Genomic DNA, 26262 nt, shown 5'->3' on the forward strand with positions numbered 1-26262 from the left:
AAATAACGTTATCCACAGCTTTGGAAAGAACTTTTGGCTGAAGTTTCTGGCTGTGATAAACCTCATGAATATAGTTACCCAGAGGGTAACTCGAGTTGAAGTAGACCATGAGGCTTTGGAGACCTTTTTAATGTCTTAATGATTGTATTCTCCAGCTGTCCCCTCCAAAGCTTTAAAGTTTGTATATGAGGCTACAAAATATCCCTGCCATCTAAAATATGTGTCTTTTAGGTTATAATGGTCTGGTCACTGCTGACCGGTGTGCTGCATCAGTTGCAACTGCTACAGTTTCACTGTGTGTGTAAACAAGGGGTTTAGTATTTAATTGTAGGCCAGTTGCATCTCAATACAATATGCCAATGACTATTTGAGCACCTGTTTGCCAGATGTTCATACAGTGCAGCTGAAATGAAGAAACAAACAAACCCAGCCCAACCAAACCAAATGATTCTAGAAGGTCTTGAAAGCTCTCCTAGGGACTGTGGTTGATTTCACACTGTAGTATACTGCATGTTTGATTAACTACTCATCAAGGAGGCTTCTGAAAAGCAGAGCTGTTGCCGCATCTCACACTGGTGGCAGGACATGTCAAGTTGTCCAGACATCACTTGGAGGAGCACCTCATAGAGACAAGCTGGAGCACTTCGGCAAGGCTTTATGAAGCTGAAAGGCAGCTGGCACAAAGTGAGTGGCACTCCCTCTGTTTATGCTGCAGATCACACTTTGGCCAGGAACAAGCAGATGACCAAATTTTGCTGTAGGTCTACATGAGTAGCTCCCAAAGACCTGAGAAGAGCACAGAATGTGTGTCTGAAGGAAAGGCAAAACTAGTGCCTTTCGAAGTCCAACTCAGAACAGGTAATCATCACTTACCATAGATAAGGAAGAAGTTCTTTACTGTGAGGGTGGTGAGGCACTGGAAGGGGTTGCTCAAAGAAGTGGTAACTGCTCCATCCCTGGCACTGTTAAAGGCAAGGTTGGACAGAATCTTGGGAGACATGGTTTAGTGTGAGGTGTCCCTGCCTTGGCAGGGGGTTTGGAACTAGATGATCTTAAGCTCCTCTTCAACCCAAACCATTCTATGATTCTATGATTCATATTGTCCTTTTGCACCTACTCAACCTCTAACATGTGCCAGCAGATACTAGTTATGCATAAAGCCACCTTTGTAAATAGGCATCAACAGCACTTGGGGCTTGGCACTGTATGGGTAAGTAAGGCAAAAATGGCTCTTGCGTTGATACGTTAAAAAAAAATTGATAACTCAGTTCCTTTACATAATCGACCAAAATCACAGAATCATAGAAATCATGTAACCACAGCTGCCCTCATTGTGCCAGAAAAGCCTAGGAAAACAGTTACAGGATGTGGAGCACTGAGGGGATGGTTCAATTCACTTGCATGTTGCAACAACACCTTAACCTGATGTAGTAAAGAGTATCACAGGGTCCACATTCAAAGTGGGTAGGACAGTGGCTTTAGATACCACTGTTTACAGATACAGCTGTGCTATTCTAATGCTTTGCTGTCATGTGTAGATCCATATGTTCGTTTTGTTACTAGTGTGGCAATCACTGCTGCATTGATATCCTAGTCTGTTGGAATATGGTACGTAAGAAAACCAGCTCTTGATGTGTTTCAAGTGCTATGTTGGTATTTTATAGCATCCACTGCTATTGAAATAGAATGCATTTTAAAGAGTTAAATGCCTTCCAGAATGCCTAGTATAGATTATATCTGATTCGTTACTCTTATAATCAAATCTTGGTTTTCTCATCAAGCAATGATCTGTAGTTTGTTTAAATAAACTTATTTTCCTAAGTGCACCAGGTTTACCCCTCACCACCCCTGACTCCTGCACAATGTTTGTATTCTGGAGCCCTGCTGGTATTCAAAGTATTATTAAAAGTTCATCCTCCTGAACTAAAGTTCCTCAGCAAAAACTTTCAGGACTTACATTTTTGGACCTGATTACTTCTCCTTTCTCTTACTGAATACCACTTACCAGAGTGGTTAAAAACTTACTTTTCTCTTAGAAAATGAATAGCTCATTCTCCTTCTTTACAAATGCAGAACAGAAATACTAATGGCATGCTTCTGCCTTTTCTCCATCAACATTCCTACATTAACAGCTAATAAGTTGCACTTTTGGAAGGATTAATATCTAGTCTATGCAAATTTCTTAACATTTATAGCTCTGCTAGTCATCATTTCTGTTTCTACCATCATTTTTTTTTTATTTGACATTTATCACCTTACAGATTTCACTTTACAATTAGAAAAATGATGCGCTTTTAGCCAAACTTATCTTCTTTCCTCACTGGAAAATCAGAAAATCTGATTATCTAATGAACAGCTCTCACAGAACTCAAGTTTTCATTCACAGTTTTCTCTCTAAATTTTCCATGTAATTATTTTTTTCCCTCTTTAAAATCTTTCAGACTTAAATACCAAAAATAATATTACACAGAGCTATTATCTCTATATGCAGAAGCCAGTTATGATCACAGTGATTTAATATATTTTTATCTGTCATTAAAATATTCAAAAGTTAGAAAGTGTTAGAGAGTTATAGGGGCAAAGAGGAATGCAGTTACAGTGAAAATCCCCAAAAAATCATGGTCATAAATAACAGACATGGCAAGGTTCTTGAACAAATTCCCATACTTATCTACTATGAGATTTATTGGGTAAAATGTGAAATTATAAAAACGTCAGTAATCACAGTGCACTTTTTCTGACTATGGCTCCACATGCATACTGTCTATCATGAGCACTGTAACTACACATTTTTTCCATCCAGTCAATTTGCAAGCCTGCCAGTTAGATCCATGCATTCTGTGACTACTGACTTGAGGAGAAGGTAATTACAGAAGTAAAAGCTTAGCAGATTCATGGAGTACTAGTGTGCCCTCAAAGAACAGTATAATTGTTTCTAATGGTCTTTACTTGCTAATAGAAGATGGCATGGTTAAAAACATACTAAAAGCAAGTTTCTGTTTCTGTGTAGCAGTCCTGTATAAGTTAGAGCTGATGCAGCCAGTTAAAGTTTAACACTCTTGCCTTAGCTTGAAAAATGTCACTGCAGAGCTTATCACCAAGGTAAAGCTCTTGCTTCTGCCCAGTGAAGGAGAGAACACCCTTTTGGACCCGGCCTGTTGGGTATAGACTAGGTTTGCCTATGCAGAAATTCATGTGTACTAGGGAAGGCCACTCATCTCATTCCCCAGACCAGGGAACTCCAGATAATATTATCTTCATGTTGGAGCTCTATACCTACCCAAATCAAATCCTAGAGTCTAACTTAGAATACTTCATATTTAATCCAAACCGTTTTATTTTTATCATTTGTTCATAGCACTACTTCACTTCTCATTAGAATTCTTATTCTATTGATAATCCCTGTATTTGTAAATTACCTATAAAAGGGAAGAACCTTTAGGAAGTTTTCTTCTCATGACTTAGAGATTTAACAATTTGGGATAGGTTAGATTAGTCTAAGACTCCTTCTCCTAGAAATTTAGAACCCTAGAACTCATTTTCCCATTAATGTGGAAATGTCTATGTGCATCCTACTTTTCTAGCCACTCAAAGAAAACAGAAACCCTAACAAAATATAATATACCCTTAAAAGTCCATAAAATGGTGGCTGAGAATCCTGCTCCAGCCAGTGACCCACAGTTGCTGTAGGCAGCTGTGGCTGCCTCTTGTCTTATTTGGTTTTCCACTGAGGAAGACTCAGGTCAGGTGTAGACTCCTTGATTCAGAGCCCCCAGACAGGAAATATGAATCAAACCTGCATTGCTCAGCTGAACTACAGTCAAGGAGGGCAGGGAGCTCATCTACCAGCAGTTAAGGTGCTTTCAGACCACTGCATGCTCCCAAGCCCCATCAGTTGTTGTCTAAACAAACCCAGGCTCCCTGCTCCTGCCCCTCCTTCTGTCATACCCTGGTTTTTACTGCTTCCTTCATCTTTCCCTTCTCTTACTCTTTCCTAGCTTTTGGCTGTTGTTAGAGTTAATTGGAACATCTTGCCTTCAACTGGAAGAGAAATAGTGTCTTCTTGTGGGAACATTAGCGGGAAGCACGCACGGAGTGCCAGCCAGCTCATATACACACCTCTCTGGGGAGGGATGAACATGACAAATACTCCTGCTTCTTGCCAGGCTGCAAGCCCCCTCTTGACTCTATCACTTGCTTTGAAATGCCTTTTCTTTTCTGAATTTTTTGAGTGAACACTTCAGCAGTTTGAAACACTTGAGGGCAAGTGGATTCCTTGGCTTCTGGGCAAGCTAGGCAACTCTGCCAATTTAATAAATTGGCTCATAAGCTGATTGCTTTTGTACCTTCCATTCTGTCTGCACACTCACTCAAAATCATCCAAACAGAAAATGAACACCTCTGACCACCAGACTGGGAATACTTACTCTGTCTCACCTACCTTCGATCACACTGACTGCCCAAAACATACTTCTTACTACCAAGTTGGTAACAACCTGCTGACTTTGGATCCATCCCATCCATAGGATTGGGCTTTTCAGCTTGTGGCTCTCAGAGGTGGTGTCCACCTCCATCATATGACCCAAAGAACATCCCTGAGGGAGGAGGGTGCTGGTTCTCACTGTGTTTCCTTGGTTGCCAGAGCAGACTGAAGGCTATATTTCTGCCTTAATGGCAGCCTTATGCCTCCGGAGTCAGGTACTCCAGAAAGCACAAGGTTGGAGAAATACACATGCATAATAAAGGACATTTCCTATATGTGACAGCCTCTGAGATCTTCTTCGGCTCTTGGATGAATATTACCTTCATTTTACGGAAATACTAACCAGCTCTGCCACTTAGTACATTAACGTTAGCCAAGGGTGGCATCTCCCACTGTATATTCATTTACACTGGATGAAGCTGGCAAACCAAGTAGAAGGTTGCTGTCTTTTGCCTTCCTCCCCCTCTTTTTTTTTTTTTTTTGTTCATTATCTTGGAGGCCAGTATTGCAAGAGCAAAATACTGTGACCTGAATTGAAGATCTGTTACTGTAAGCAGCCTCATCCTGTCCCTTCTCATTTTAGCACTTCCCGTTGCACTGATGATTGTACTCTGAGGGTGTGCTCGGCCAAGGATGTTCCAGGCTAACATACGGAGCAAAGCTTGAACCCTGAGGGTGTGCTTGGCCAAGGATATTCCAGGCTAACATACGGAGCAAAGATTGAACCTTCTCTATCTACAAGTCTTGAGTATTTCAGGAAAAAACTTTTCATCTTGAAAGCTAGAGAGGCTAAATACACGTCTTTAAGCTATTTAGTCAGCAGAGAGGGGATGTGGTGTATTACTGGGTTACACAGAACGGCATCTTATTTGGAGGGGGCATCTTTAGGACAAGAGTGAGTAGTAACAGTGCACTCATGAATTGATGCTGAAACCAGATACTACCAAAATGATCTCCAGGGTATTGTTCGTGATCCTTTTTATTACTTTATTGTTGAAATTGTTTTCTAATATTATTTATTGTCTCAAATCTCACGTTCCTATCTCTTGAAGAAAAAAGGCTGCCCAGTCTTTTTTCTCCTAGTTGTATTTCTTTGCCTCATTAGACATTTGTTTTCATGACGTGTTTGATCATATTTTCCAAAAAATATTTAAGCTTTGGGTATCTTTCTAAAAGATATTTTCTAGTTCAGCCAAGAAGTTATGGGCCTAAGGCCCATCTCTACAATGACAGAAATCAGACAAGTTAGCTATTGTGATGGATGTTGAGTGGGTCATAATAATGTATAAATACACTGCTGACCTTATTATAGGGTAGACACTGTATGAGTACATTGATTAAATCTAAAAAGAGGCTGTAAGGAAACAATGACTCAAGATAAGCCATTCCACAGGAATAGAATAATATGAGACCAACTGGCTCCAAGAGCACTGGCGTGATTTCCTGCTGAGACTATTGGACTGATTTTGTCTAGAAGGGCAACAGCCCAAGAGCTGACAAAAACAAAAGGAGTCCCTCTTTCCAGAGCAGAACTGGTTATTGGAGAGGGAAATCATACTGATCTCAAGACTTGCAAGGCCCCATATGTAGAAATGAGGCCTGTTACAAACAGATGGTAAGATGAACATAAATATAGTATGAACTGTGTTTACAATAAATGTTCATGCACTTTTTTGCTAGTTTTAAAACACTTTTGGGGGGTTGTTTTCATTGTGTCATAGCTAAGGGAGCATTATACAGGTCTCTAATTTGCTGTAACCTATAAGCAGATCCTTTTGGTTTATTCTATTTTCTATCCCTTCCTGTAGTAAATCTTGTTTCTAATGAAGCCTCTGGGATTGGATTGTGTGCTGGATGGCTGCACACAAAGACTTGTGGTCAATGGCTCAATGTCCTGCTGGAGACCAGTAACGAGTGGTGTCCCTCAGGGATCGGTGTTGGGACCGGTCTTGTTCACATGGACAGTGGGACTGAGTGCGCCCTCAGCAAGTTTGCCGATGACACCAAGCTGTGTGGTTCGGTTGATACGCTGGAAGGAAGGAATGTCACCCAGAGGGACCTTGACATGCTTGTGACGTGGGCTGATGCCAACCTCATGAAGTTTAACCATGTCAAGTACAAGGCCCTACACCTGGGTCGGAGCAATCCCAGGCACAGCTACAGGTTGGGCAGAGAAGAGATTCAGAGCAGCCCTGAGGAGAAGGACGTGGGGGTGTTGATCTATGAGAAAATGAACATGAGCTGGCTTCAGTGTGCACTCGCAGCCCAGAAAGCCAACCGTATCCTGGGCTGCATCAAAAGGAGCATGACCAGCAGGTCGAAGGAGGTGATCCTGCCCCTCTGCTCTTCTGTCATGAGACCTCACTTGGAGTATTGTGTGCAGCTCTGGTGTCCTCAACATAAAAAGGACATGGAACTGTTGGAATAAGTCCACAGGAGGGCCACGAGGATGATGAGGGGACTGGAGCACCTCCCATATGAAGATAGGCTGAGAAAGTTGGGGCTGTTCAGCCTGGAGAAGAGAAGGCTGCGTGGAGACCTCATAGCAGCCTTCCAGTATCTGAAGGGGGGCTATAGGGATGCTGCGGAGGGACTCTTCATTAGGGACTGTAGTGACAGGACAAGGGGTAACGGGTTAAAACTTAAACAGGGGAAGTTTAGATTGGATATAAGGAGCAAATTATTTCCTGTAAGGGTGGTGAGGCGCTGGAATGGGCTGCCCAGGGAGGTTGTGAATGCTCCATCCCTGGCAGTGTTCAAGACCAGGTTGGACAAAGCCTTGGGTGAGATGGTTTAGTGTGAGGTGTCCTGCCCATGGCGGGGGGGGTTGGAACTAGATGATCTTAAGGTCCTTTCCAACCCTGACTGATCTATGATTCTATGATTCTATTATCTGCATGACACCAGCAAATTGAAGGAGTTTGTGGAACAGCAATGCCATGATGTGACTCCCATATGCTGATTTGCAGCACATTAGTGGCCCAATCCACTTCTCACCTGCCACAGAGGAGGTGTTTTCCCCTCTTTTATGGTTGCTTGGATGTACAAACTTAAAATGGTCTACATACACCACCTGTAGACTCATATTTCTTAAGCATTAGGGAACTTAACCCCTAAAGACCATACGTTTTTGAACTGTGGTTGTCCCTTCTGTATGTTTGCGTCAGTATTTAGTGGCATAAGAAGTCTGAGTTTTGAAAAGCTCTACTGTGTAGCCTGGAAGCTGTCATATCAACCTCCTGCTAAACTTCACATAAAAGACAATCTATTTCTATACATAAGGTAAAAATTTGGGAGTTGAAATAATTTAAATGGTTCCTCTTTTTGTATGGTAATTCCTCTTTTCAGATTGCTATACTGACCACCAGAAGTTATCCAGGTAACACAAGTATTTAGTTATATTTTTACTGTTAGTTATACATGGCATAATGACATTTTGATCATATGTATTCCTTGCATTAAAGCTTGACACCTGATAACCTCCCTTACTACAGATGTATGCATCTGCGCGTTGTTTACCTAGTTAGAAGCTGTAGGAAGCATTCTCATGCTTATGAGGATGTCTAAAGGGGTCCTGAAGGTAGAGCTACAGCCTGCATATCCTTCTTTGACAAGAATCAGGCTCAAAATCAGGAGTTTCTTCTTTTGCCCAATTGCTAGGAGAAAGGGCAGTGACTGGTCCCTGGTCTACACCACGCACATGTCCTTGACTCATCTCTGTTTTCACATCTGCAACCTCCCCTGCAATCCAGCACACCCATTCCTGTCATAGCAATATAGAAGACAGAAAAAACTAAGTCTGCACCTCAGAACCCAGCTGAAGAGAAAAATACCAAGCATGTCTGCAACAGCAATCACTGTGAAAGGAAGCAGGAGCTTCACAAAACGTCATTTTATTAGTTACTGTTCAGAGCAGAAAACAAGTGCAAGCCTACAACTGTCTTCTGGGTTTATGCTACGGATATAGAGAACCATGAGTGCCTGAAGTCTGGGGACTAGTAGATATCTGGGAGCTTTTCAGGAATCCTGTTTAATTACAGTTGTGTTGTGATACACTCTGACCGGAGCTCGTTAATCTTCAGCAAACTCTATTACATCCTTCTAATACTTTTATTAAAACTCTCACTCAAAGAAGGAAAAACACCAGGAAAAGAATACTGAAATTCAGAGCATGTATATAGTCTTTCAAATGTGCAGTTATATTGCAATGTTCTTTTTCTGCTATTTTGACAGTAACAGTAGATAATGAATGTAAAAGTGGATTTAGCTTTCCATTTGTTCAACTGCCTGAAAGATGGCCTTGAAATTTCCTCAGAGAACAGATGGATGATCTCAGTGCAGTCTTTTCAGCAAGTAAACATGTCCTTAGTTATTCTGCTATTCTCTGGCTTTTGTGAAACTGAATTAGCCTATACTAGACTTGCTCATTTAACTAGGGTTGTCCATAGTGCCAATGGACAGTGTTAAATTTACTCTCTGGATGGTAGACAAACATACAAACTGGTTTTTGCTGTGTTAATATATCACAAACAAATGCTTATTTCTGTTGATATTACTGAAACTGACTGCAGGCACAGGTTCTGCAAGAAAGTACACTTGGGCCAAGCCATCAAAGGAGAGGGTAGCTGGGGCTATGGTAAATGTATCCACACATCATAGGATCATCGAATGGTTTGGGTTGAAGGGACCTTAAAGATCATCTAGTTCCAACCCCCCTACTATGGGTAGAGACAGCTTCCACTATATGATCCAACTTAATGCTACCTGTGGGAGGAAATTAATGCCTCATGTAAAGTTAGTGGCTCTTTTGAGGCTGGGACATAACTTCAGCAACAGAAGGGCAAATCCTTACTCCATGACTACTGGCAAATCAGACCTCTGTAAAAGCTAGGATGCAAATACGGAAATACACCTGTTTTCTTGATCTTGAGGTCTACGTGAATAAGGTCCACAACTTCCCCTTATATTTTATACCTCAATCACTTTAAGTTATGGTGTTTTCCTTTTTTTCGCAGTAAGTAGATGGTCACATGTTATGCCTGGGTATTGCAGACCTCTAGGAAAAATTAATATACACACACACAATTACACAAGGATTCCTAGCTACACCTGTGCAATATAGAGAAGTAGTCCTTGTAGTCACCCTGTTCAAGCTACATAAGGTTCTGTAATGTGGGTAGCCAAGACTTCCTTGGAGCAAAAGTTTTTTCCATTCTCAACACTTTAAAGTCCTATATAGACCAAAGATTTTCTAGTAGTTCTTTGATTTCCTATGCAATGTGTATTTCCCGCTAGCTTCACCTGCAGGACTCTTGTTAACAAACATGTATTCCACCAGATATGTAGTTTTCATGGTTGCCTTGCAAATTTCTGAATGAGAAATTTCCAGCCAGCCTGATTTGCCTGCTAGTGTCAGTCCCTCTGCCCTGACTTCTAAAACACGGAGAGAAAGAGGAGACTGGTATGGTAAAAACTTGTTGTAAGACTTACTAAGGAGAGCACTTTGTCATCTGTCATCCCACCATAAGGATAATATTTTTCTCTGAACAGTTTCAAGATATTCTTCCAGAAATGTCCCTAATGAGTCCATGAGCAATCTGAGTTCATCACCATCCTTTGGGCCTTTCTCTTACCTGTACCTGGTTCAGCCTCCTGCCAGCTTCATTCATTGATATATCTCTGTCTGTTTGGCTTAATTATCCTTTCCACATTTCTCAGTTTCATTTTCTAGGAACTGCTCAACTTTTTATGCCTCTTTTCAGAGGCTACAGATCTTTCTTTTTGTTGGAGATGTACTTTGAAGTTTCAGACTTACATCAGTAATCTTAAGAAAGATAAAATAAGGGGAAAAATTGAGTTATAGCAAACAAATATGTCTTCCCTTATATATTGCACTGGGTAAAACATTCTTGGCTTGGTATGGTGTGTAGCTTCTGTTTCTAAAATATCATCTCTTCGACCACTTCTGCCAGGCTTTTCTCTTCTACAAAACCCTTCTTAATTTTATATGCCGCACCACTGCTCTAATTAGCAATCACAGTTTTTATGATTGTTTATAAATCATTAATTTACTTTAAAACAAACCCATATAAAAGTGTTCAGGTCACTTGCATGTCTTCAATTTTTTTTTTTTTTGTTAGAATTTGGTAATAAATTATGCTGCAGTGCATAATAAAAATGTACACATCAAAGGTGAGGGTTTTTTTACAGAATTGAGGGAATGAATCCTGATGTTGTAGGCAGATATTTCTGGAATCATGGGAAAGTTTTCATAGATTAATCAGTTCCATATTCACAGTAGCTTGTACATCATGAAAGGCATCTTCATGACATATTTAAAAGTAATTAGTATACATATCATAGAGTCATAGGATAGTTAGGGTTGGAAAGGACCTTAAGATCATCTAGTTCCAACCCCACTGCCATGGGCAGGCATTACATATGTTTGTATGTGACCATTTATGAATACTATGCTGTATTTTACTATAGAAGGCAATATTAAAAGGATAGTTGAAGCCAGATTTCAAACCTGTCAGTACTCTGTCTTTCTTTCTGAAAAGAAAGGAATATAACTACCTGTAAGTTTGCTGTATGGGCTGCACAACATCTGGTGAACAGCTGCTTTCTAAAGACAAAGTTATTCAGATAATCTCACTGAATAGCTTTAGGGTGCTGTCTAGCAACAAATGGCAGAAACAACCTTATTATGGCTCATACCTAATGATAGCCAAAATGTCTCTTTTTGTTTTGGTTTTTTTTTTTAAGTACTTAACACCCAAAAATATGTAGTGGGGCATGTTTCCTGGGTATCTTCACAGCATTAACACTTGTGATCCTGCTCCCTGTAAAAGCTGCTTTGAAGTCCATTTGCAAAATGGATTGTTTCTCATTAAGGACCTACATTCCCTTTGGTTGGTTGCCATGAAGGGAAACAGCAGGTCACAAGTTATGTGCAAAATTGGTAATAAGCCCATGCAAAGGAAATAAATGCACTGCAGCATGCTGCCAGCAGTTTCTGGAACCTTGCTTAGCACTTTCATATTGTATCTTCAAAGCTCTGAGGAAAAACATTGGGGTGGGGGATGCTCAGGCATACTTCAGCACACTTGTACTCTCTTATCATTTGCTCAATTTCTTTAAAATAAATGAAAATCTGAAAAACTCTCTCAAAATACCTCTTTCCCATTTAAACCTCCTGTGTGCTTCCTCCTGAATTTGTAGACAGACAAGTTTTCTTTCTTAGAAAACTTTGGGATAGGAGATGCAAGCACTTGGTAAGCTCTCATCTTCTTGGTACTTTCATCACAGATCTGACAGCAGCAGTAGTTGCATGGAATTTATAGTTGAACTGGGGAGAAAAGAGATGGAAGTGTAGTTTAAGGTGCACCTGAAGCACTGTTTTGTAGAAGTGAAACACCAGATGAGCAGTTGATTAGCAAAACAAGTTTATGAAGTTTCATTTCAATATTTGTGTGTACCCTGTTGTAGGCTGGTGGTATGAAGTAAATCAGGATGCAGCCAAAGTAACTCAGATACCTTTATATGCCCATACAGAAAACTGATTTAGTTTCTAGAACCATGAGATGAACTCCTAGAAAACAGGAAAAAACATTCAGATCCATCCTAACTAATCCTCTGCCCCACAGAAGGACCAATCTTTCCTCAGTCATCCATGGCAGGAATGTATGTAGTCTGTTCTCATGTTTCAAGAGATGTCACAGCCTCCCACACAAGTCTTTCCAGGCTCTTATTCTCAGTTGGAGAATTATGCCGATGACTAACTTACATTATTATACCTTTATTTACTGTTGAGATGAAGATGGTGCATTCCCCTCAGTATCTAAAGACCACTCTCCTTGGACTAAGAAACACCAATTTTTTTCTTATTAGCCCTGTCGTTAAGGAAAAGCACTTAAGTGAAAGAGTTGGTGGAAGTTCTGGGAAGCTACACTTCAAACAATGGGACCTGTTATTTTGTGCTGTAAATCAGCCATATGCTGCACTGGACAAGGTGAAGGCTCATTTGAAGTCCGTCTCACATACAATCTGGTATGTATTCGTTTTGCATGTAAACATCTCTTTAAACAGGCTCATATTGTAGTATACAGATGGCCTGTAAGTCTACAGTAATTTTTGCTAGGATATGTTAAGAAAACAGGAAGACTTTATCTTATACAATAAAAAAAGGAAGAAGTAGTACATATGGCTCCATATCTGTCTCAAATCTCCAAAGGTAGGGAAATGCTGTAAATGCTTTGTTGACTCTGCTACACATGTGAAGACTCAACACGAGAATATGGCACAATGTGTTGGTAGGTCTAAAAGAACCTCAGATTCAGTTGTTTTAAAACTTTTCTCTTACAAATGCTGCCTTGAGAAATTAAGGCAATTAGACATCAGAAGAAACAATCAAGTAATAGAAAGAGAACAAAATGCATATACAAAAATCACAGTTCAATTTGATTAACTTCTAGATAGTGCTTCAATCAGGTGGATATTGTGAGCACATTCATCCAAATGGACAAACTGCATGTGGATGAATGAATCACTTCCACAGAAGTGACATTTCTTTTTATATACTTAGGGCTAAAGAACTGATTTAAAGTCTCACCTCCAATTTTCCTTCCTTCTGCTAGGAGTGAGACTCCATAGTTACACAGCAAATAATCTGGATTTTTTCCTTTTTACCTCTCTGGTGAGGGATTCTTGAGAATTAAGGCATGCCAGTGCTTGCGAGTGATACAGATAAGTAAGTCTTCACTTCTGTAGTACAGGCTATAGCTGAAGAGATTTGAAAATAAACAATATGAGATACTGTGCAGGAAAATTAATCTTTTCAAAATGTTAGCCCTTTACTGTAACTCAAAGTTACAGTATGCAACACATGCAACATCATAAAAATGCAGCATCAAAAAATACTCTCAGAGATGGATTACATCTTTATTTTTATTTTATAATAATTATCATACTTTTGTCTAAGGTAAACAGGATGTAGATGAGCACTGGAAACCACCTTAGTACGCTACTTGTCTTGGTTTTGGCTGGGGCAGAGTTAATTTTCTTTCTAGTACCTGGTAGAGTGCTGTGGGTTTAAACTATGACACTACTAGACCAAAAACAATAAAGGGCTTGCTGCCTTCCAGCTTGGCCTTGGAGAATCATATTTAGATTAGTATTAGTTAAGTTTGCCCAGCAGAGCAATATTTTCATTCTGCTGAAGGGAAATATTTTAAACACGGTAGATTGCTTCAGGGCTCAACCATTTGTATGTACATTTGTATGTACCATCTTTTCTGCTTCTCACTAACAGCAGAGCTAGAATGACAGCATTTGGAGTTCACAGCCACTTATTTTTGTTGCTTTGACAAGCCCCATCTGGAAATTAAGTTGTACAGCAACATAATGAAGGAAGTATTTGCAAGAAGTGTTCATCCAGAAAACAGCTTATTTCAGAGCTGCTTTGACCAAATTTTGGGCCATAGGGCTGCTCCACTTTGTTACATTTGGTAGGGGTCATCAAGGGTCATTCTACTCTGTCGGCATGTAGGGAGTCTCATTTTTTAAGTGCTAAAAAAAAATCTATCTGAAACTCCTGATTTAAAGTGACAAGAATAACATGAGGAGAAAATAACATAAGGAGAAAAAGAGTATTGGTTGATTCTAGTAAGCAGTTAAATTAATGTCAATAAACACTCACATCCCTCAAGTGGCCTTGGACAAGTGGCTCAGATGCTCCCTGCCACTCCACTGCACACTGTTATTTTAAGACTTGCCATTATAGGAAAAATTCTACTTCTGTTTTGTTGAAACTGTTACTCTTACAAGGGTGACAGTTTTTATCAAAACAACATATTTTCTTTAAGATCATACTTGCTTTGAAAACTGTGGCTTCTTCTGTGATTATTGTATAGTGTATTGTAAGGGATTTCTATAGTCTTCTTCATCTGAAGCCATACGTGTGAAAAAGGGGTGAAAACCAGCAGCAGCCACCATCAAAACCTGCCAGATAATCCCTGTGTGCTTACATTCATTCAGGGTGTATAAGAAGCTCAAGCATGCCTTACCATTAGAGAGATCATTAATCATTAACTAAAGTCATTAATCACCATGAGTCACACCAGATGCCACTCTCTTCAACTTCTCCCTTGAGGGAGATATTTTTTTCAATGGTGATGCAAAACCCAGTATTCAGTCTTTAAAATAGCAAAATTTAAATTACACTTGTATTACCTGCTCCTTCTTTGAAATGAAATGATGAGCATGAATTAAAGAACAACGTTCCATACTTAGCTGAGTTAAAGATGTTTTAATAGTTAAAGCTTTCAAACTTTTAAAGTTCAGTGTGTAAACCCTGACTCTACTGAAGGAGAAGAAAGGCTGGCATGATGCTGATTATAGGTTTTTCATTTTCACTCACCTGTCTCACTCAGCTGGGTAATTTAGAAGAGCTTCTTTAATCTGATGCCAACAGTAGATTGCCTGTTGCAGTGGTATAGACCTTCCTTCTTCCCTAGTTTGCTGCAGTCTCCTCCTGATAGCCTTTCTGTTCATTATGTAGTTGAGGATGCACAGCTGAAAAGCAGATCAAATGCATGACATTCATTCATGATTTACACTACCAGCTTTACTGCAATAGAGATGCAGACAGATACGGGCAGCAGGAAAGTGTCTACACAGGTGCAATACAGATTTGTGTGCCAGAAAGCTTGGTGCAAGAGTAGAGATAGATAATCTTCAATTTGAAATGTGTTGAGGAGTGCATATCTCACATACTGTAAATTGCTCACCCCGAGAAGGTTCGGAGGGGAGAATAAATTTTCAGTTTATACTGAAATTTTCAAGAGAAAGTTGAATTAGAAAATGTTTGGCATATAAATATATTCTTACTATTCAGCTATTTTTTTTTTTTTCTCAGCTTCACCTTACTCTAAGGTGAGAAATAAAAGAGCATTGCTCTTGTATTGCAGGGGTCTTTTTAAGGTGAAACATAAAAAAAATCCTGAATACACACAGTTTATAGACACCTTGACCTTGTTTCAGTGTTGGATATGTCTAGAATGAGCACAGTAAAAGGACATTTAAATTGCACATCATAGCCTCTGTACTAAACATGTCATCTGTCACGAAATGGCTATATTCCAAGGTACCTCAAATCTACAGCTTTAAATGATATGCAGCTGAATTCCTACTCTTTCTAGGAGAAGAAAATAAATGTTTCTTCAGGTCTATTTAGACCCATACCTTTTGTCCACAGCAGACTAAAATCTGGCATCTTCCTTGTGGTTAGAACATAAAACTTTTCCCATTACATTTTTGATAACATATCAAAAAAACTCTTCTTCTTATAAGAAATTCAGTTGTGACTTAGGCAAAACAAATAAGAATTACATGAAACCCCCAAAAGTACAAAACTAAAAATTATAAAACCACAAAGAAGAAAACAAAAGCTTTGAGAAACATGAATCTTCGGTAGGGACAGACACCAAGTGGGACAGGAAGTAGTGATATACTCCCTGCATATGTATATTAAAAGATGTTGTCTCATTTTCACCATAGTGAGACTATTCATCATAGAATCATATGATACAATTTTGGATAAATCATTCTTATTTTGCTCTGTTGATTTCAGAGTTGTTGAGCCCACCATATTTCTTCCCAATGTGTGGACTTCCAGGGGGAAAAAGGTGGCACTGTCAAGCTATGGTCTTTCCTTTATTTCAACCATGGTTTTGTCCCTCTCTGGAAGGAACTAATTCAAGTTGAAGGAGATGCCTGCATTTACTGAATCCAGAGTAGAAATGTCTGTAGCAATTCTTCTCCCTACTTGAAAAGGATGAGTTGGAGGGGTGATGGTAGGAGCAGGTCTAATGTGCTACTCTGACTTTCCAGTTCCTACAACTCTTGTCCTATATTGGCATAGCAGAGAACCCTCATACAGCAAAGGCAGGTGTAAGAGGCACAAGCTATTGCTGCCTGTCAGTTGCACAGCCGATAGCTCTATGGGTAAACTGTGGGGTGAGGTGAAAAAGTGTGTTTACCTCGGTAGTGATGCATGCTTCAGCAGCTGTAAGGAAGGCAGCAGGTTCTCTGTGTTTACAACCATCTAAAGGTGAGCATAACCTTTGGATGCGCTAAAGTTTTGTCAGTCTGTTTCTCTGCTCTTCATTTTCCCAGTGCATGATATCTTATTTCTTTTATATCTCACCACAGTGACACAGAGAAATATTTATCGTATTTTTCAACTTACGGTTAAAAAGTGTGGAATATATTGGCTCCGTGTAACACATCACATAGTTGACAGAGCCAAGCATTGAATGCAGGAATCTGGAATCCCAGGGCAGCCTTTAACCCGCAAGGTCTTTGTTTCACTTGGCAGAAGAACACAGAGCCAATACTGTCTCTGCTGCAGTATCATCATTGGAAGTTATAGCTAGCCATAACCTTATCATTCACTAGCATAGTTGGGTATTACTCTAAGTATATGTGAAATGTGACATAGTATAAGAAACACTATATGGAGAGTTGTTTTTCTGCCATAATTTTCATCGATGTTGCTTCATTGATGTACAAATAGCTGAAAATTCATGTTAACAATGCACTTTCATGTTTCCAGTATACACGATTATTATTGCTGTGATCATAGGATAGTCCCACTTTTTTACTAGAAGGTATAATTTTAACAGCTGAAAGTCAAGAAATCCAGGAGTTTGTCCTTTAAAATCACTTTTTTTTTACTACAGTAACCCTATAAACTATTCAATATGACATCATGCTCATTTCATTCCTAAAGCTGAGAACAATCCTGCAATATGATTTTTCTATTTTTTCCCTCCCTCTTTGCAGCATTTCAGGATGATTTGAGATGTACATCTATATATTTCCCTCTCCCCGGCATTTGATGCAGCCTTTGCAATAAAAGCCGTAAGACTTTCAAAGTATTAAACCAAAAGACATTTGGAAAAAGAAGTTGACTTATGTCCTGTATTATATATTCACAATACTCAGCAGCAAGACATGGATCTTTGATCATACTCCCAGATGAAATATTTTTGTTACTTTTTTTTTTAACCATATGAAGCATTAATTGAACAATGATGCTTTAAAAATGTGCATATGGAGATGGTTAGATCCATCCATGTTATTGTAAAGCAACTTGTTTGATGTTTCCTATTGTTCACTGCAAGAACATCATTAGAATATCCTGTCTGGCAAGAGAGGCTATCATGTTGAAAATGAACCTTTGCCTCAGGTTTTTTTGATTTTCTCTTTATAGTCAGTCTAAATCTGAAGCTCTCGAATATGCTGCTGAACTGTGTGTGTCAGGCTGGATTCAGAGATCTCTGCTTCTTCACATGGACCAGAATCTGTGCCCAGAGGGCACTGCCGACCCTACTGTCTCTGTTCCCTAGGGCTACCCCATCCTGACAAGCGTCCAGGACCCTATCTCAGGTCCCAGAGCCATCAGTCCCTTCCCCAGTGATGCCACAGCAAAGCTGGTCTCCAGCTTCCCACAGCCATGCCCTGACAAGGAAACCATTATTGTATTGTGAATGTCAAAAATATGACAAATAGGGCAGGTACTGAGCTAGTATGAACAGCACAGCCTTGACGTGCACTAACTGTGGATCTCCTTGGCACTGGCTAGCAGGTACCATGCAGACATAGCTGAGATGCAGAAAGATGCCATTATACATCCAGTAGGAAACAGGCATTTCTGAAGTACCATAGTGGTTGGTATCATGCAGCACTGGCAAATGTGCCTTTCTAGGGGAAGTTGCTAAAAGTCAGAAGTGAATTCTACCAACTTCATATAGAGTAAGAGTAGGAAGCCCCTTTCTGCCTCAAAATGTTGAATCTGAATTGTAGCATTGCCTTTAAACTCTTTTAAGCTTTTCTGGAACAAAAGTATATACTAAATTTTAATAACAGAAGGCTCGAGAGATTGCTATAATACTCCGGTGCTACAGTCTGCAGATCCATTGTAACTAGTTGGACATGGAGCCATAGAGCTTAAATAAAATTGGTGAGCTGTGCCCTAACTTTGTGTATATTAAGCTTTTAACAGAGATAACGTTCAGCTGCTGATTGTCTTTTAAAGCTGTGCTCAAACCCAAAGAGGAAACCTAAAGAATAAAATAGTATTATTCTCACCCATAATTTATTACTTTATGTATTCACAGAAGCAGCTACATTTTTTCAAATTCTTAAGTTATAGTGGATGGGCCTGTTAATCTGGCAAAAGAGCAACACAGTTTTGGGATGCTGAGCAATTTTCCTATCAGCAGCAGAAGTATTGGCAATTGATGGTTAGCCACTGCTCACAGAATTTTTATAGTTGATGAGAAGTAGCAATGCTTTAATGTCACATTTATCACTGGGCTTCTGCAGCTCTGTACAAACCATCTTGATGGTAACTGTGAGGCTGTTTTACCTCTCAGCATGAGGCAAGGCTCTGTGACAAAACCAAGAGAAATGCTTGTTTATCAAGGAAAAAGGACAGTAACTGGCACAGAACACAGAAACAGTTACCCTACTACTGGATTTGTGACAGACCTATTTCATCTTTAAATGGGGGGAGTTGACTGGGAGCTGTATTTCCTGGTTGATGGTTAGAGGGTTGGTTACAGCTTTGATTAAGCAAATGGAAAATATTTGACCAAAAATGAAATGAAGGGCAACACAAAAGAAATTCCCACACGCCTTTCAGCTGGGTATCTGATACCTGTGTATTTCTTTCACGAAAGCCCTGATCCCTAATGAGGCCTTACCCTGTCCTCCTTAGCGGAGGAACAAATAGAGGGGTATAAACTGAGGCTGAAGTAAACCCTTCCTGAGTGAAAGGAGATATATTGCCTTGAAGGGCAGCGTTAGAATTTGTGTCCCACACAGGCACACATGAAAGGCTGAAAGCTTTTATGTTTTTCCTAGTGATGGCCCATAGCCTACAAATATATTATTTTGCCCTGTGGATCACTTAGATTCTTCAGTCATCGTTATTACAATGGCACTGCTACTACAGCAGGGAATCACACATACAGCTCCTACCGTTTTTAAACAGGAATTTGGTACCCAGCTCCTCATCCATTAGTTTAATAATTCACCATTTTTTTGTCTTAAGATTTTCAATACAATTATAGAATTAGAGATCACTTTCCAGTAAGTTGGTAGGTAGCTGCACCACTTGTCAGACATCAGTGTTAATGTGAACTATGTGGCTAAATGGTTTACCTACTATTCTGTAAACTTACCCCAGATCTTGAAATGCTTCCTCACTGCTACCTAGATAATGCAATGATGGTGGATTTTTTCTCTTGTACAGATAGATTTCTCAATAAAAATGGTGGGTTTTCATCTTTTATAGTGGTCTTCTATAAACATCCTTTGATGCAAAATACAGTAGATACAGCGAATGGTTCTTGTTCAGAGACTTCCTTCAAGACTCTCAGTGGCCTCTTCTGATATTAAAGTATGCCACTAGGAATATTAAATTACTGTCCCACCTGTTTCCTATACTGTGTTATGCATTCTTAAGGCTCTGCCAGAAACATGAAGAGTTACTGTGTTGTCAATAAAAGGCCTATAAATTACATTACACAGAAACATGCACAGGTATTGTTTTGATATGTTTACAGATGCCTTTTTCTATGCTGTTATTAGTGATTTTTTATTATTACTATTTGGTAAAATATAAGGGTAGTATTGCTGCATAAATCTGTCACGAACAAGTGAAAATGTGCACAGGTAGAAGTTACAGCATTTCTGTATAACTTGTTATTTGTTCTAGGTGAATGCTAAGCCTTCTCAGTATGGAAAGGCAGCTTATTATAGTCACTATAGCCAAATTGTTTTCATCAACATCATTTCAGGGCAAATAGTTATTCTCTGGGTTAATCACCAAGTGCTGCCAAGTATTACCTGGCTGTTTCCCAAACTGTTTAGTTAGACCTCTGAACATTCATAAGTTCTCATCCACAAAGGGGTGAACATGATAACATCTAATTGTGATACCAAACAGCATTTTCAATCAAGTATTCATAAACTATTTTCCATTCTGCAAAGAACAGAGAGTGGGGCTGAGCTTTGCTTTACTGAGAGAAATGTGTTTTCTGGAAAAGCTGAAGAACTTTTTGTTTTTAGCTCTCTGGTGCTGCTCATTTAAGGAAGCTTGCAAGGTAAGGACTTGTCTTCACTGGATAATTTTGCCAACACAGTTTGGACAGGCCAAGTTTTGCTACTGATGACATTATGTAATCCTTCAGTGGAGAACAAGTTTGCACCTCTCTAAACCTGAACAGAACCAGACTCAGTTCTTAATTTTCAATGCTATCAGCAAAGCAAACTGATGTATGGAAGAAAAAAACCAACTACTCACTCAATATGATTTTGGCTATCAAAGCAAGAATGTCAAAAGGAACCAGAATAAGTACTGCTGTTGTCATAGAAACACATGAATTGTAAAGAAATAACTAGTCCTCTAAAAGCTTAAATGCATCCATATGCAACAGCTTACATATATATATGTAATTTAAAGGATTCTTGGTCTTTTCCCTGATAAAATTACATGTCTCCAGTTGGAGGTCTTTTAGTATCTCTTAGTTTCTTTAATGGAAACCAGGCCTTCTAGAAAATGGCACATGAATTGCCTTCACCACATTATACCACTAAGAATTATATAACTCGGTACTAATTTAGGTCATGTAAGGTAAAAGGGAGCCAGAAGTGATGTCTAGTCAGCTTTTCTGCAAATATTTTCACTAGAGCAAAGAGAGCCTGGGAAAATCTGTGTGGTGAGCAAAAAACATATTTTAGCAGACAAAGCTTGCCAGGCATGCCAGAGCTTAGGTAATGAACAGCATCTGCAGAACAAGCAGGACAGAGGATAACACTTCACCAGAAACCAAGGATAGGACATAGAGCAATAGAAAAAAACCCCACACAATATTTTCTGATCAAACACCCTGGCTTGTCCCCCATGAGCCATTTTAGACAACCCAGCAAAGGAGCTAATATACATGAGACCTTCTTCAAAGACAGGATAGCGCTGGCCCATATACAAACATGGTTACTTGTTATGAAGGTATCTAACTTTTAAATAACTAACAAGAAAGGTTACTGAGAGAATCAGACTTTTTATTTCTACAGAGCAAAACCAGGCTGTAAAGTCCTATTCCACAGGAAGCTCCACTCTTGGTCCAAACCAGCTATTTCCTCTATTTACCCTTTTCTGGGTCAGGACTAGATTCTCTGAACTTTTCCACAGTCAGATTTTAACTAGCCGAAAATAAATGGAGTAGACGCTACTTTCATTTTCGCATAACTTTTCAAAATGCCTGATGTTCTGTAGTTCTCATTACACAGCTCAAGACTTTTCCACTCAGTTCAGCACAGCCTGTTTTCAAGCCTGGATTCACTTAATGGTAATTGCACAAATAGTCAGGGGTGCTCAGTTAGGACAAATAGGCAGCAGGCTTATGGCAACCTGGAGGCATGGTGGCATGTGGAAACACAGACTTGGCACACAGTGCCACAGCGGACATTCCAAGGTTGTGGAGATAGATAAAAAGTGTGTAGGCACCCCTATTTGTGTTTCACATGAGCAAGAGGATATGATTATATGCCATCTGCCCACATTATGATCAGTAAACACCATTCACTATGCTCTGCATCATATTAACCTTCCAGCCCTGACCAAACTGGTATTCTATACCTTACTACAAAAGCTCTGATCAGTAGGCTGTTTCCTTCTGTCACCCTGTTTCTACATATGCTGCTTCTTCCTCCACCCATCTGCTCCTTTTCATACTTTTTCCCCAATTCTCAGTCCTTCCCCTTATACACAGCCCCTATGGAGGAGATGAGCCCAAAGCAAGGTGAACACAACTCATCTGGTACCAACCCTGAGTTCAAAATTCTATAGCAGTCCCCCAGGCCCTGTGCTTCCATAAACACAACCCTTTCACCCACATCCCTCTCACCCACCAGTTCCTAAGTCCCCCCTGTGGTCACAGGCAAGAGTCCCTGTTGGAAATCTGTGTGTGGCACATTTTCTTTGCAGTATTACCTGAGAGAGTGGGTTATGGTGGCCACATATGATATATTTAATATGCCGACCCATAAATGTAGATTTTTAAATCTACATCCTATATAGCTATTGACTGGACGTATTGAAGTTGAAAATGAAATTTACTAATTCTTCATTTGCTGGAGAGTTTTGGAAGGTACACACTGCATTGTCATGCAAAATATCATGTATACCTTCCAAAGAGTATATTGGAATCTCCTTATACTGACCACAGATTTTTATAGGTTGGGTTTTCTTTTTTCTCCCTGTTTTCCTGCTGCACTCTTTCATGAATCTACCAATGCTGTGTTCCTTCCAGACCTCACTGTCCAGGCTTGATGGAGCATACTGCTCACCATTCTTCCTGTTTGTGCTTTTAATCTTGTATTTTCAGGACAGAATTTCCAGGGAAATACATATATCAGTCATGTTATAATAATGATAATCAGCTAATTCTGTAGCTATTTGCCATGCAATTGCATGGCTTGATCTGTGAAAATAACACAACTCAGACTACCCCTGCCCCATTAGTAGTATCTGAAGTCTTTCATTTGCTGGTTGTGGGAGGTTCTGTTACTACTTTTTTAATTGCATGGCTTCTGTTGTAGCTGTATACTTTTGTTGGTATACATGCATCAAGCTATATGTATGTCTTCACATGATGCGCTGTATCATACTGCTGTTAATGCCTTGGGAGGGAATGTTCCTCCATGCTGGAGGTGCTGCTGCTACTTTTTTCTTCAGCACTCATTAACAGAATAGGAGCAATCATAACCGTCTGCTCACCTTGGCCTTCTGACCATCTGTGCATGTTGATGATGTGATGCGATTGATCTGCCATTCACAGGTAAGCTGTAGAAATTCAATGGAATTACATTTCTTTGGGTCCTACTTTATGGCCTATTTTAGCAGCTGAAAAGCTTTAATATTTTATTTAGTGATAGCTGCAGGAATGTCTGACAACTTGTCTGATTCCCCATAGCTTAAATATGTGCATTATAGTGAGGATTTCCCACTTTTCCTTCAAAGCCAGCTATGAATGCTGCATATTCTGGGGAGAGGGAGGCAGGGTGCTCCGATGTGTTGGTCTGGATTTTCTCTGCTGCCTGTTGGCCTGCATTGCCCCACATAACAACCCTGATCAGCTTTGATCACATTTGGAGAGTCGGTAGTGCATCTGGCTTTGGTGAGAATCTCCTTTCCCTGAGCTGGCTTACAAGGTATTTCTGTGATTAGTTCTTCTTCCCAGTGATCTAGGTATGATTACGCAGGTGCTTGTATACATGATGCTATGTTGGACAGTCGTTTTCTCTTGAGTTCAGTATCCTTAGGCAGTCAGCAAGGCTTCTCTCCTGCTGTCTGGCTGTTATGCCAGTATGATGGACTTGAGCTTTTATAAGTCTACTTTGTGTAGTTTGCTCTAATATTCCTGACAACCACTGTGCAGAAACTTGCCTATGTTGACCTTTGCTATGAACGTTGTATTACATATCGATTTTATCACATGAAAATCTCATTTTCCTTTCTTGTCCCCATATTTTCATGCCACAAAGCTAATTGGACAAAACCTGATAGGTTTCTGATGGCTCTTTGAGATGTCACATCTTTTCTCTCTGCCTTCGTAAATTAATTCCTCTTTCAGCTCCTCACTGCTCCTACGTTGTGGCATTACCGTACCAGTAGTCTGTAGTGAAGGTGTTTTCAGCAATTAGCAGTGACTTCTGAACTTTGCTTTCTTAGCAGCTTCCTATCTTCTCTTCCTTATATCATTTCTTCTTCTTGAATGATTACAATCACATTTTTCTTTTGTAAACACTATCTTGCAAAATTGTATTTTTCTAGTCTGGACATGCCTGTTGCACTCTGGGGCAAGTTTTATACCTTAGCACTGGTTTCTGCCAGACATAGTGTTCTCATTTTTGTCTTCTCATCTTTCTTTGCCTCTGGTCCTGGTTTGTTTTAAAAACTATTTGATGTGCTACTTTGCACTTCACTCCCGTCAGTTACAAGTAAAACCCACAGCATCCTGAATTTTTCTCTTTTGGTGAGCTTTGACACAGCTTCTGTTGCCATAGTTACATGACCTAAAAGCAAGGCATTTATCAATACCACCTTTTCTTTAAAAAAACATACAAGTCTCAGTTTTTCTCTTGCTCTGAATTGTTGATTTTGTTTGAATGTACTGTTTTGTGTAATTTCATGCTTTTCCTGTGCTACTTGATGAATTCCAGACCCATCTTCTCCATTCATCATTAGCCTTTAGATGTGTTTTGTTCATTGACCTATCAATACACCAATGGATGCAAGTCACTGATAGGTTTCTGATGGCTCTTTGAGATGTTACATCTTTTGTCTCTACCTTCATAAATAAATTCCTTTTTCACTATTTGTTAATTTCACAAGAGTGGCCTCAACCATTTAGCTTAGGGTGGCTGTTCTCTTGGTTTTCCAGATTTTTTTGACATCTAGTGCCTAAAAACATTTTTCATTTCCTACACATGATGTTTCTTAGGAACAGGGAGCTACAAATTGTCTTTAATTATTTGCTGCTCAGTTCTCCCACCTGGAAGAATGTCCACACCTACAGGTGATAATCGCATCTTCTTTCCTCTCCCTACCATGCAGCAATTACACTGTTTGAGGGACTGCACTGAAAGAGGTTAGTCAAAAGGGAATAACAGATTTAAATATCTGAGAAACCCAGATTAGATGTTGAAATTTGTAGTGGCACAGTGCCTAGGATCCTCTGCAGAGTAAGGCTGTCTTTCCTATTTAGTATCATACTAAAGTGCCTCCTAGTCAAAGGCTGATTGATTATAACCCTCTACATAATGCCCAACAGGAATCTGAAGATAATGTTGCACCACCAAAGGCCAAGTGCCTGTTAACTGCCATATTCCACCCAAAACCCTCCTCGTTTTGCAGGACCACAAAGCATTGAGGGTTGGACAGTCACCATACCTACATAATGTGTATGCATATTTTATCCAAGCTGTTCTTGTGCAACTCACTCATGCTGCATGCAGAGTAAGGATGCAACCTGGGGCACTACTCCCAGCCTTCTCCTACCAGCACTTTCAACTTGATGCCTCAGTATCTGCTGCTTGCCCAAGCAAGCACTGTTACAGCAGCTGTCTAGCTGCTGTAAACTAAATAAGCTTGAAATGACAATACTTGAGGTGAGACGAGATAGTCCAAGATGAAAACAGTTTTGCTGTCATGTAAGTTCTCACCAGGTCTTTGTTTAAAAGCAAAAGAATGGACAGTCGTGAAATACCCTTGAGCATTCATTTTGGAAGCAGCCCAAAAATCATCTGCATTTGTCTGATTTGATGCTTTTCTTCAAGCTTCTTGGCCCCAAAATGAGAGAGATCATAATGGAAGACAATACTGTAGAGGGTTGGTGTGTTTAAAATAGCTGTTTTAGAGGGGAAAAAAAGAAATAATCATGATTCTTTTCCTGAAGCTGGTGTCATTTTTAGAACTATGTTTTCAACACAGTTTTAAGATTTGGGGTTTCATTTTGGTCTAGGTTGGGTTTTTTGGTTTGTTTTTTTTTTCTCTTTTTCTTGCTACAAGTGTCTTGTGATTTTTGGCAGATGTTCTAGGCTTGTTCTTTAGCACAAACTCTGGACAATGAGCTCGTGATTGTAGAAGCATTTGCTTGTCTGAGTTGGAATCTCTGGCTTGCGCCTCATTCCAGTACTAGTTTTGGTGC

This window comes from Pezoporus occidentalis, unplaced genomic scaffold, assembly GCF_034315485.1.
Source record: "Pezoporus occidentalis ecotype Australia unplaced genomic scaffold, CSIRO_AGI_Poc_V1 ctg15, whole genome shotgun sequence".
Classification (NCBI taxonomy): domain Eukaryota; kingdom Metazoa; phylum Chordata; class Aves; order Psittaciformes; family Psittacidae; genus Pezoporus; species Pezoporus occidentalis.